The 13,663-nt window shown below is 47.8% G+C and overlaps 2 pseudogenes across 1 annotated transcript; both read right to left on the bottom strand.

Moving 5' to 3' along the window:
- Nucleotides 1-1,751: 1,751 nt before the first annotated feature.
- LOC101518650 (large ribosomal subunit protein uL30-like) lies at nucleotides 1,752-2,520 on the bottom strand (annotated as a pseudogene).
- An 8,942-nt stretch (nucleotides 2,521-11,462) lies between these two features.
- On the bottom strand, nucleotides 11,463-12,800 carry LOC101526184 (eukaryotic initiation factor 4A-II-like; annotated as a pseudogene). Its single transcript, XR_004996524.2, has one exon. The product of XR_004996524.2 is annotated as a eukaryotic initiation factor 4A-II-like (transcript).
- Between the last annotated feature and the right edge of the window lie 863 nt (nucleotides 12,801-13,663).

Here is a 13,663-nt window from a genome sequence, read left to right as displayed (position 1 = left end):
GTCAGCCTTGGCGAAGAAGGGGCGCTTACCCAGAGCTTGGCGGGGTGGGGGAGGGATGAAGTTAACATCTTTTTAATATCTGCTCCTGGAGACTCATTTACAGAGGGAGTGTGAGCTGGACACCCCAGGCCAGAAAAGAATCAAGAGGAAGAATGATTGAAGGGAAGACTCGCTGCTTCCCCATCCCCATCCCCAAAACACCACCGAGGAGCTGGCAGATGCATTCTATTTTTACAACTCTTTAAAAGATTTATTTATTTTTTTTGGAAAGGCATATTTACAGAGAGGAGAGACAGAGAGACCAATCTTCCATCAGCTGCTTCACTCCCCAGTTGGCTGCAATGCCTGGAGCTGAGCTGATCCGAAGCCAGGAGACTCTTCCAGGGCTCCCAGTTGGGTACATAGGCCCAAGGCCTTGAGCCATTCTCCACTACTTTCCCAGGCCACAAGCAGGGAGCTGGATGGGAAGTAGAGCAGCCAGGACTTGAAGCAGTGCCCATGTGGGATGGTGATGCTATGGTGCCAGCCCTGCTGGAGGCTGCAAACACAAGACCGTTTGCTTTCCCAAATCATCTGTTCACGAGTGTGTGAGACACTTCAATGTAAAGCTTGCATGAAGTTCCCACCTAGCCCTTGACAACCAGTGCCTGATGCGCAGGCTCCCTTCTCTGACATCGTTGAGGTCACTGGCATGCGAGTCCCATGGTGAGGCGCAGAAATCACCACGTAACTGAAGAATGAAGTCAAGAACCATTCTCACAGTTAGACTGGCAACCACGGATACACTGCACATTTTTGCTGCAAGGCAGCTTTCTACTCAGGAATGTGCTCCAGCAATCCCACGTGGTGTGAATGTTTTTTTTTTTTTTTTCTTTCTTCCCTTGCAGAAGTGGGAACGAAGAAGCTGGGATATAGAGAGGGGGACCCTCGGGTTGAGGATTCCCGAATGGGTGTGAGTAAGTGGGAGTGGACTGTCAGACCACATGCTCAGGGTTCAATGGTATGAGGAGGAGGCTATCAGAGAGCAGGTGTTGGCTGGAATGTCGTGTGTCCTGCCAGGTGAGACAGGCCTTCTTCCAACACTTCCGGGGGCAAGAGACTCCTCCCGAGCCATGTGCATTCCGAGAGGCTTTGCTTGAATTTAAAGATTTGTTTATTTATTTGGAAGGCAGTGTTGCAGAGAGGGAGGGAGAGACAGAGACAGAGCAGGGAGTAGGGGCAGAGGTCTTCCAGCAAGGAGAAATGGACCATAAATCAGAGACCAGGGGCCATGTGGAGATGTGAGATGTGCTGTCAGGGAGTTCCTAGCAGTAGGAGAGTTATGGAATGGACAGACCCTCTTCTTGTGCCTTGGGTGGGAGCCTAGCTCTGTCAATTCACACCATACCTCCTGGTAAAATGCTTGCTGATGCTCCCTGCTGCCATGCCAGGTACCATGCTGGACCCTGGGGGATGCTGCTCCCTGGGTGGCCGGTCCCACATCCTGGAGCTCACCCTGAGGGTGAGGGCTCTGGCCAGGGCCCAGGCTGGCAGAGTGCAGCCTGTGAGTGCCATATGGACTCACCAAGGGTCTACAGAGCCAATCGCCAGGTCAAAGACTGGGGAGGTTGCAGAAGGCTGGGCGGCCCTGAAGAGGGGCTGGAGCGAGCCTGTCTTCCATCTTCAGGTGTTGCGCTTGGAGACTTGTCTTTATCTTTCACATTCATTTGAACTACATGTTGACTATTTTTTTCAATCTCAGTGGATTGACATTTATTATCTGATCAGATTATAAAAATACCAGAACAGGCACCTCAGTTCATCCTTGTAATAAGCCTGTTGATCTGGTTTTCTCTGTTGCCAGCATTGCCACCCTCTACACAATGGGTAGTCTTTTTCTTCATCCCACCTCGGGGAGAAGACAACTTGAAGGGCCACCGGAAGTTATTTGCTTCTTTGAATTGTTTCCCAACGGTGTGGATCTCATGAATCAGATCCTTCATGCAGATGATATTGTATTTATCAAGAGAACTGGCAATCAGGGTGTTACCTGTCAGGGCGATTTGCTTCTTGTTGATTTTGCCATAGCCATGCTTGTAGATCAGCTCATTCACTGACTTTAGATTCAGGTAGCCCCATGCAGTAGAGTTCCACAGTCCTCAGCACGGAAGCCCTGTGGAGCTTCACAAAGATCTGGTGAAGGCGAAGAAACTGCAGCACTTTGTGGACTTTGGGGCTCACACCACTGATACCTCTGATCCTGATGACAAACGCCAAATTGGGTTCTGCAGGGAAGTAGAAGTTGCCAGCTTTCCTTGCCATCCTCGCCATCTGAATTTCAGTTCTGAACATCTGCCTGTACTCTTTATGATAGTGCTTGGCCTTCTCGTAAGTCAGCTTCCTTCTCGCCTTCCGGAGCATCTTCTGGGCAAGTTTCTTTCACAGGTGCTTGATCTTCAGCTCTGCAAAATTCCTCTGCTTTTTCTCCAGCGTTTCTGGCACAGCAGGAAGCTGTTTCTTTTTCTCTTCGGCACCCTCCATGGTTCCAGCCAGAAAAGAGCTATTTTTAAAATAAAGATTTGTTTAGAGCTGGTGTGATGATTCAGTAGCTAAATCCTTGCCTTGCAAGTGCCAGGATCCCATATGGGAGCCAGTTCATGTCCTGGCTACCCTGCTTCCCATCTAGCTCCCTGCTTGTGTCCTGGGAAAGCAGCAGAGGATGGCCCAAACCCTGGGGACCCTGATCATGTGGGAGACGCGGAGGAAGCCCCTGGCTCCTGGTTTTAAAAAAATATTTATTTTCGTTGAAAAAACAGACTTACAGAGAGGAGAGACAGGGAGAAAGATCCTTCATCCACTGGTTCACTCCCCAAATGAGAGCTGAGTCTCATCCGAAGCCATGAGCTCAGTGTTTGCCATACGGGCTCAGGTCTCAAGGCTTTGAGTAACCCTCTGCTGCTTTCCCAGGCACATTAGCAGGGAGCTGGATTGAAAGTGGGGCAGCTGGGACACAAATCGGTTCCCATATGGGATGCCAGCACTTAAGAGAATCATGAGCTTCTTCTCGGTCTCCCAAGCTGGTGCAGGGTCCCAATGCTTTGGGCTGTCCTCCGCTGCTCTCCTAGGCCACAAGCAGGGAGCTGGAAGTGGGGGCTGCTGGGATTAGAACCGGCACGTATATGGGATCCTGGAGTGTGCAACGTAGGACTTAAGCCACTAGGCTACCGTGCTGTGCCCAAATTTCAGTTTTAATTTATTCTTCTTACCTTCTGTCATATTCCTGACTTTGGCTGTTAATTTTGTGGTATTACTTAAATGTAATATTGATTAAATTTATTCTTTTTATATATTTTTTTAAAAAGAGGAAGAATAAAAAAAATCAGTTAATGAAAGCATAGGAAGAAAAACCTGAACAGACACCTCGCTAAGGAACACATACGGATGGACTGAGTCAGCAGGTGTGAAGGCTGCCATGTCGGGTAAAATAACAGCAAGATGCCCTAACTGCTCATCTGGATGGCAAAGGCATGCCTGCAGACTCTGGAAGCAGTGGATGTTGATGGGGTGTGGAGCCGAGGGAACTCACACTCACAGCTGGTGGGAATGCAAAATGGTATGGCCACATTGGAGGATACTCTGATGGCTTCTAAAATCCACCTTGCCCGTTGGATTGAGCCAGCACACTCTTGGTGTTCACTCCAATCTGCTGAAAATGAATGTGCGCACAGAACCCTGCCTGTAGACGCTTCGCACAGCTTTACTCTGACATGACTGAATGGGGCATCCACCAGGTGTCCTTTGGGACATCAGCCAGGATGGGGACCATGGAGGGAAACAAGCAGTGAGTCTCAAGCCACGGGATGACATGGGAACATGTAAATGCATGTGAGTGGGTGGGTAGGAGAGAGCGGTCTGAGAAGGCTCTATGATGCATGAGTCCAGCAGCTCTGTGACCTTCTGGGAAGGGCAAAAGAATGGAGGATTTAAAGAACTCTTGGTCTCTAGGGATGAGCAGAGGAGGGAGGGGGGCTGGCAAATAGGGCCAAGAGGGTTTTAGGGCTGTGATCCTGTCTGTGTATTACTATGTCAAAACTCAGGAGCGAGCGAGCAGTTCCTAAATTGCAGACCCTGGGTGACAATGCAGTGTCCACAGAGATGGGGGATTTATAAGGATTCTGTCCTTTCTGTTTGCTTTTGCTGTAAGCTAGCCACTCTAAAATGTAGTTTTATTGATTAAAAACAAACAAAAACAAACAAAAAGACCAAGAATGAAGAACAAGGATTGTTGTTGTGGCAAAAATTGTGGGTAAGGTTGTTGACTGAGACATCGACATCCCATATGGCTGCTCCGCTTCCCATCCAGCTCCCGGCTAATGCTCCTGGGTTTAGGCATTCAATTCCTCTGTTCCTGATTTTCTTTAACATAAAGTAGTTGTATTAGGATTAGTGCTACACATTAAAAGCATTATAAGTGGCTTATCCTGGAAGAATCATTTGCCTTGTGCCATGTGAACCTGCCCCGCCCCAGCCCCATTGAGAGTAATAGAAAGAGCAAATTTTGACACAAGTTTTCTGTAGCTGTGCTAGCCATGTGTGTTTCTTTGTAGCTGCTTGTCCAGGAAAGTCACTGTGTAGAAACACCAGTAGGCATTTAGTGTCCTTCCTGTAATGGCTTCTTGAAGTACAGAACATAGATGCTAACTGTAGAGCAAGGTACTCCTTCCGAGTAGCTGCGAAGTCCTCAGTGCATCCTCCATATCTGCTAGAATGCTCGCTTGCTTGCTTGGCAAATGAAGTTATGCTTACATTACTTGGCTATAATCAGAGTAGAAATTTTAATAAAAACAACCTAGCATGACTGTTAAAAAAAAAAGCAGGGAAAGCAGCAGAGGATGGGTCGAGTCCTTGGGCCCCTGCATTCACATGGGAGACCTGGATGAAGCCGCTGGCACCTGGCTTTAGCTTGGCCAGCCTTGGTGTTGTGGCCATCTAGGGGACTGAACCAATGGATAGAACATCTCTCTCTCTCTCTAGCTGTGACCTTCCAATAAGTACATTTCAAAGAGACATCAGTACACAGCACTTTATGTGTAGAGTTGTGGGTAAGACTGGCCAAGTGCTTTGGGTTTTGTGCCTCTTCTTCCCACTCCACAGCCCCCTCAGCGGCACTCCCAGCCCTCCTCCTCTGTTTCTTCTTTCCTTCTGTTCTTTTACTCTTGACTGATCTTTCTAATGTCAGTGTCCCGCGATGGTGTTTCTGCCTTTATTCCATTCCCAGAGACTCTCCCTGACTTTCCTGGTGCCGGATGAACTGCTAACTGCATCTTTGGTTCTTCCCGCCATTGGCTTCCTATGTCCCCCCAGTGGCTGGTTGGTGCCTGCTGAATTAGTTCTCTCCTTATCCTGCTGCCGGGTGGCTTGAATATGCATGTGTTCACCATCTCCTAACAGGCTACCTCTTAGACCCAGAGCCTTTGTAAAGCAGCGACAAGTGGTCTTTTAACGACAAACAGAAGGGTCCTCTTGGAAACCAGTCCTGCTCAGTGAACCGACTTGCCTTGTTACAGCAATCGCAGGGAAGACAGGCTGTCTCATCTCACTTCTTCCCTTTGCGGATGGGGAAATTGAGGGCCAGGGAAAGAGCGTGGCTTTCCAGGGGTTCTGACTGCAAGGCTGGGACAACGCAACAACGTGGCTCAGGAGCCCAGAGTGCCGGCTCCTGCTCCATTTCCATCAGCAGGGGCTGCCCTGCGCAGGGCCGTGGGATGTGGTGGCCTGGGACTCCCCTTGCGGGCAGCTGGCTCTCCCTTGCTTGTTTCTTCTGTCTGTCTCTCTCTCTCTCTATATATATATAGATAGATAGATATGTGTGTATATTTTCTTTGAGATCTCATATCATATTCTTTCAAAGAACATATGTCAGCAAGCACGGCCAGGATTGAAGATGCCTGTGTCCCCCACCTGTCTTCCAGGTGAGCAGAGGCCCCGGAGGATGGGGGCCACCCAGGGTGCAATGAGCGTGCTGTGACAAGTCACTTTGGCATACTTCTGAAGAAAGGAAGGACCTCTCTTCCTTAAGACCCTGGCCCAGCCTGCTCTTGCATAGGCCACATGGGAGCCTGGTGACAGGTGGAAGTAGAACATAGGACATGGGGAAGGTTCTGGAAGCATGGCTAATGGACTTCCTGCGAAGACGATCCAAGGCCTTCCAGATCATGTCCCCGCGGTGAGAGATAACAAAGTGGAGGTCGTGCTACGCAAAGGCCAAGAAGTGCACATTTCTATCGGCATTGGCTCCTTCATTCCCCCCACAAAGGAAAAAAAAATGTCCCTTTTTTAGTTGAAAAGCAGCACGGATTGTGTTTTGTCATGTTTGCCTAAGCATCTGAGATGGTGAGAACACATTGGCCTTGACTCATGCGTTATTTCTCTGTTTATTTTGTGGATAAACATATTCTCATTTCCAGACCAATTGACATTTGACCCCCAGTATCCTGCTTTTGTGGGACACAGGCAAGGTCAAAGGTGATTGTATGCAGTGAACCAACCGGCTGGTTGTTACTGCAAGTTGGCCGCCCAAAAATGTCGCCTTGGATTCCCGTTGTGTGTCTATTTTTAGTGATTTCCTTTTGAACATCAAAGCAGATGAAATTGTGGTAAAAAAGAGAGGCAATATCTATTCTTTGTGAATTATGGCATTCTGTGACAATAGTTTGAGCATACGGTTTTAAGCATTTAAGCTCAGAAACAGCATTAATTAGAAACTTCTCTGGGGGCCTGGTGCAGTAGCCTAACAGCTAAAGTCCTCACCTTGCACATCCGGGATCCCATATGGGCACCGGTTCTAATCCCAGTGGCCGCTTCCCATCCAGCTCCCTGCCTGTGGCCCGCTTCCCATCCAGCCCCCTGCTTGTGGGAAAGCAGTCAAGGACAGCCCAAAGCCTTGGGACCCTGCACCTGTGTGGGAGACCCGGAGGAAGCTCCTGGCTCCTAGTTTCGGATCAGCTCAGCTCTGACCCTTGCAGCCACTTGTGGAGTGAATCAGCAGAAAGATCTTCCTATCTTCCTCTTCTCCTTTAATATATCTGATGTTCCAATAAGAATAAATCAATAAATCTATAAAGAAAGAAAAAAAAGAAAGAAAGAAAAAGAAACTTCTCCAGGATCAGCATGATGGCTCAATTGGCTCATTTTTTCCCCACCTCTCCCTGCCCCGCATGTGCCAGCAGCCTATATGGGCACCGGTTTGTGTCCCAGCTGCTCCACTTTCCATCCAGTTCGCTGCTTGTGGCCTGGGAAGGTAGTCAAGGACAGCCCAAAGCCTTGGGACCCTGCACCCACGTGGGAGACCCAGAATAAGCTCCTGGCTCCTGGCCTCAGATTGGCTTAGCTCTGGCCATTGCTGCTAGGGGAATGAATCAACAGATGGACGATCTTTCTATCTCTCCTTCTCTCTAAGAAACTTCTCTGCGTTAAGAACTCAGTTCCCTTTTGATGGATTTCGGGTTTGTTTTCAGTCTTTTGTTGCTACGATAACTGAGTGATGAATGAGAGTGTGCCTGTGTCACAGATGCGTTCTCTGAGCTGTGTCTCCAGGAGGGAGTTTCAGGATTGTTGCCGCTCTCTTGTGGAGCCTTCTGCCATCTGTAGCTGATGTCTCTTTGTTTCCTCATTTAAATGTTTGGAGTATGAAAATCAAAGCCAAAACTAATGTGGCAATATGCAAAGAGGGGGATTTAGATCACCACCCATGACCAAGAATGTGACTGTATAAAGAATTTTTAAAATGTATTTTTTTTCATTATACTTTGACAATCTTTACATTGTTGATTAGGGTAAAAAGTTACAAGGACTAAAGGGAATATTGAGGAGAAGCCCCACCCAGTCTCCCACCCACCCCAGGTCCCGGATGTAGGGCATGCTCTGAGATCCTTGCTCAAGTGGTCCCGGTAGTTCACCAGCTATGCATTGCTGCCAGTCTCGCCACTCCAGACACGATGAGGCTGTTGAATAATCTGCTGATTGACATAGTGCATCATAGAGTCTCTCTTTATCCAGTGTTTCGTTGCCAACATATAGCTGTGGTGGTTGACTGACCTGTTCTATCTTCCGTCTTTTCTTGGTTAAGGTTCTAAGTCCGCCATTTTGGTTGAGGGGATTCCTAGAGAAACTCTGAGGTGTTGCCAGACCAGAATCCTATATGTACTAGCAATTACAGGACCCGGCACAGTCCATCCCCCCAATCAGCTGGGTTGGTTCCGTCTTCAGCCCCGACTTCCACTGGAACCAATGGGTGTTGCAGTCTGTCCTGGTTCTGCTCATCACATATTCGGTCATCACACTTATCAGTGGGAGCTGCAGCCTAGTCAGAGTGACCCCCAATAACCCCCAACAGGCCCATCCCTGCCCTAATTTGCCAGCATGTGTAGCAGACTAGTTCAGTCTGCCCCATATTCCATTGGACTCTTGTAAATGTCGAAGGGTATTGTAGCTTAGTTCCATCCAACCAGCTCAGCTGTCCAGCCCTCATGGATGTTGCTGAGTTCCTCTTTGTCTAGCCACCCCAGCCCCTGTGCTAGTTTTTTTGTGCCCTCCCATATGAGAGTGGTGACCCAAGAGGAAGGAGCCCACTATTTCCCTCCCAGGTCACTCTCATTCACGGTATTTTTAAAAATTTTATTTGAAATATAGATTCATAGAGAGAGAAGGTCTTCCATCTGCTGGTTTACTTCCCAAAAGGCCATAATGGACAGAGCTGTGTTGATCTGAAGCCTGGAGCCAGAAGCTTTTTCCAGTTATCCCACATGGGTGCAGGGTCCCAAGGACTTGGATCGTGTTCTGCTGTTTTCCCAGGTGCATGAGCAGAGAGTTGGTTCACAAATGGAACAGCCAGTACATGAACTGGCACCCAGTTGAGGTGCGAGAGGACGGTTAGTCTGTTGAGTCACGGCGCCGGCTCCCATACAAAGAATTTTAAAAACATTTCAGTTGACTCCTTAAATGCCTGCCACAGCCAAGGGCAGGGCGAGGCTGAAGCTGGAAGCCATGAACTGCATCCACGCCTCCCAAGTGCATAGGAAGAATTCAGCTGCTCGTGCTGTCCCTAGCTGTTTCCTGGGGAGCAGGTGCAGCTGAGTGCTGAGACCAGCCACTCCACCACAGGATGTGGGGTCTGTTCCCAGTGTCTGCCCCTACACAGAGGCTTTTTGAAGCTGAACCCCGCACACGGACCTCTCCTTGTCCAGCGCCATCTTCCGGGGCCCCATACTTGGGGCGGGTTCTGGGGCAGAAGTTACACTGTCAAGTTGTTTTGTTTCCTGTCTGTTTCTTGGGCCTCTGTTGTTGCCCAATGCTTTCCTACACTGTGTTTCCGGATTCCCATGACATCTCAGATACTGTAGTTCTCTTTTTCTTTTTCTTTTAATTTGTACTTAGTGTGGCTATGCTTCATGCCAGTGTAACTGCTAACTGGATCACTAATTTTCTTGATATGGACAACCTCCTTATTGCGCACTGCCTTCTCTGCCTGGGTCATGTGACAACTCCCTGACCACCTCTCCACTCTCTAGGAGCCAGTAAGCACCCCGTTACTATTTTAAGAATGTGCATTCTCTTAACCAGGCCAGAGCTAGAAACCGTAGAATAGCCATCACACAGCCCTGGCTTTCTGAAATGAAATTTAGCTTCAGGCCAGGTTATTGATCCAATCTCTAAGTCATGTAATTCTGCCATTACACACACACACACACACACACACACACACACACACACACACACATTTAAATCTGCTCCATTTTTCTTTCAGGGCTGTTGGGTTAGGGAAGAGAAGCTTGATTCCTCTTGGGACCGTGGAGTAGCCACCCCCTCTGTGATCCCATGTGGGTTTGCCTTTATGCCTTCTATCTGTCTGGTAGCTTCTGGACGCACAGATGCCCGGTCACAGTCACACACTATGTAACTTACCCAGGATGCTAAGCTCTTCAAGTGCACCTTGAAAAAGCCACTGTGTGTCCCCCGCCTGCTAGGAAGGTAAGAGCGAATAGTGCTTGCTTATGCTGGCTGCTCCTGGGGTATGACTGCACACTCACCAAGGCCCACCTGAATCCTCCAGGCTTGCTCCAAGCAGACAAGGGTGCAACCAGCAAGAATCCCACATGGCTGTCTGCAAGGGGGGCGATGTGGGAGACAAAACATACCTGCTGTCTTGATCAGTATGAACTGTGAACTGAAGGTTAAGGAAACGCAGTGGAACTACAACATATGCAAATGCCCAACTAGCTGTGTGCATCCCATTTCCTGTAGCTCACAGATGACCACAGATGAGGGAGACCTGGGTCTCCTTCAAAGGTCCCATGTAGTCCAGCTTTCCAGGGGCATCCTTTCCTTTTCTATCCAAATACAGCGATATTTTGGGAGCTGTGACTGTGGCACAGTGATTTATTTATTTATTTTAAGATTTATTTATATTGGAAAGTCAGATATACAAAGAGGAGGAGAGACAGGGAGGAAGATCTTGCAATCACTAATTCCCAAATGGCTACAACGGTCCAGAGCTGAGCTGATCCAAAGCTCAGGAGCTTCAGGTATCAGGAGCTTCTTCCAGGTCTCCCACACAGGTGCAGGGTCCCAAGGCTTTGGGCCATCCTTGACTGCTTTCCCAGGCTACAAGCAGGGAGCTCTATGGGACGTGGAGCAGCTGGGACATGAACCGGCGCCCAAATGGAATTCTGGCACGTGCAAGGCGAGGACTTTAGCCATTAGGCTACTGCACTGGGCATAGCACAGTGGGTTTTAAGCCACTGAGTGTGATGCCAGCATCTCATATGGAAGCACTGGTTCAAGTTCCAGCTTCTCTGATTCCAATCCAGCTCCCTGCTAATGCACCTGGGAAAGTGGCAAAGAATGGCTTGAGTGGGCCTCTGCCATTCACATGGGAGACCTGGATGGAATTATAGGCTCCTGGTTTTGGTATGGCTCAGCTCTGATGGTTGCAGTCGGTGGGAAGGAACCAGCAGATGGAATCGCTCTTCTCTGTATCACTCACCCTTTTTTTTTTTAAAGTGAATATACTATTTATTTAACATTCAAACTTCATTAAGTCATGTGCAATATGGCAATTTTACTGAGGATTTAAACCCTACCTAAGATGATTGCTCGCTGGGGCTAGCAACAGGGTCCAGTTCACACTTAGCACTAACTAAATACTTTATTGAATAAATACAATATCAAACAAAATGCATTGAAATGCTTTCCTTAAAAAAAAAAATCGGTTTTAAAGGCCTTTCTATTTAGGCTAATGACAAACACAATAAAGGCAGGTATGCTAGTTTAACATAATTGGCTGATTTTATACAGCACTTATATCTTTTAGTCCACAAGTATATTATTAAATGATACAGAACATCTAATACAACTATTTCTACAGAACTAGGAAATAAATGTCTAAGGAAGAAAGATTTTACATACCCCATCTTTTATACCCACCCCAACAGTCTAACTCTAGAGGAAAAAGCCAGTGACCTTCCTCCTCACAAGAGCTCACGACTAATGTCGCTTTGCTATCAAAATCTGTATTTCTGATCCGTTATGAGCATTGAGACAAGATTCAAATATTCCCAAAGAAAGAAGCACAATGCCACGTTGTGATCGCCTATTCGGCAACAGCGAGCACAGCATTCAAACTATCTCATCCCAGGAATTAAATAAGGTCAGCCACATTCATGGGCATCTCCTCCACTGTAGTGTTGTAGAAAGTCTCAATGTCACGAAGAATCCTCTTGTCTTCTTCAGTAACAAAGTTTATAGCCACACCTTTCCTCCCAAATCGACCCCCTCTGCCAATTCTGTGAATATAGTTTTCACGATTGGTAGGTAGATAATAGTTTATGACCAAAGATACTTGTTGTACATCAATCCCACGAGCCAACAAGTCAGTAGTGATCAGAACACGGCTTGAGCCTGATCGGAATTCTCTCATGATGACATCTCTTTCCTTCTGGTCCATGTCACCATGCAGAGCAGAAACTGTGAAGTCCCTGGCATGCATTTTCTCAGTGAGTCAGTCCACTTTATGCCTTGTATTGAGAAAAATAACAGCCTGCATAATGGTCAATGTTTCATACAAGTCACAAAGTGTATCCAACTTCCATTCCTCTCGTTCAACATTGACGTAGAACTGTTTGATTCCTTCAAGGGTCAATTTCTCCTTTTTCCACCAGAATCCGAGTTGGATCTCTCATGAATTTTTTGGTTACTTCTAAAACATCAGTTGGCGTTGTGGCAGACAGCAGCACAACCTGAATACTAGTATTTAGTTTTTGGAAAATTTCATAAATTTGATCCTTAAACCCCCGGCTCAGCATTTCATCTGCTTCATCCAAAACGAACATTTTGATCCATTTTGGAGCTGCCACAGAAAACAAAGTTCTCTTAACTTCTTTCCTGCTGTTGAGCCAGTTCTCTGGTGGGGGCCAATACTAGTGCTTGGGTCTCCTTGAACTCAATCTCCAACTGTTGCAGGATGGAAATAGCAAATGTGGCTGTCTTGCCAGTACCTGACTGAGCTTGAGCAATCACATCATACCCTTTAATGCAAGGAATAATAGCTCTTTGCTGAATAGCTGAAGGCTTCTCAAAACCGTAAGCATAGATGCCCCGAAGAAGAGACTCCTTTAAATTCATATCATCAAAGTTATCAACAATTTCATTCCAGTTGCTCTCGATAACACCATCGGGGTCCATTCCCTCTGGGCCGCCATGTTCTCTGTTATAATCCGCAGAGCCACCAGACATGTCAGAAGAGCCCCTCAGCGCCCGACTGAAAAGACCTGTATCACTCACGTTTAAATTAATAAATAAGTATTTGTGCATTGTGGTATAGCACAAAAAACCAATGCCTGGGATGCCAGCATCCTGTATGGGTGCTGGTTTGTGTCCTGGCTGCTCCACTTTCCATCCGGGTTTGGCCGTTGAAGCCATTTGGAAGCTTCCTTCTCTCTGTAACTCTATCTTTCAAATAAGTAAGCAGATCTTTGAAAAAATGCAGTCCTGTTCCTACACGAACAAAGTTGCCTACAAAGCAGATGTCCTCTGGGGTTGTAGTATGGCCTTCTTTTTTTTTTTTTTTTTTTAAAGATTTATTATTATTGGAAAGCCGGATATACAAAGAGGAGGAGAGACAGAGAGGAAGATCTTCCATCCGATGTTTCACTCCCCAAGTGAGCCGCATCGGGCCGGGAACCAGGAACCTCTTTCAGGTCTGCCACGCAGGTGCAGGATCCCAAGGCTTTGGGCCGTCCTCGACTGCTTTCCCAGGCCACAGGCAGGGAGCTGGATGGGAAGTGGAGCTGCTGGGATTAGAACCGGCGTCCATATGGGATCCCGGGCTTTCAAGGCGAGGACTTTAGCCACTAGGCCACGCCGCCAGGCCCGTAGTATGGCCTTCTTTCCTCATGCTGGCTTCCTGAGGTAGCGTGTTCCCTCAGGCCAACCCAGACATGACATGTCTGTTACAGGGCATACTGGTCTTTGACCTGGTTTGGGGACACAGAGTTGGTCATGGTGAGACCTCAGGTCTCAACTTGTATGCAGGACAGACTGCACTTTGTGTGAGCTCCAGGTGGGGACGCTCACACCCCACCCTCAGGGCAGGCTTCAGCCAGTCCTGGGGGAGGCAGGTCAGTGT

The sequence above is a fragment of the Ochotona princeps genome, chromosome 11, assembly GCF_030435755.1.
Source record: "Ochotona princeps isolate mOchPri1 chromosome 11, mOchPri1.hap1, whole genome shotgun sequence".
NCBI lineage: Eukaryota > Metazoa > Chordata > Mammalia > Lagomorpha > Ochotonidae > Ochotona > Ochotona princeps.
Note: the sequence above shows the minus strand (reverse complement) of the source record. Positions and strands in the feature narration are given on the sequence as shown.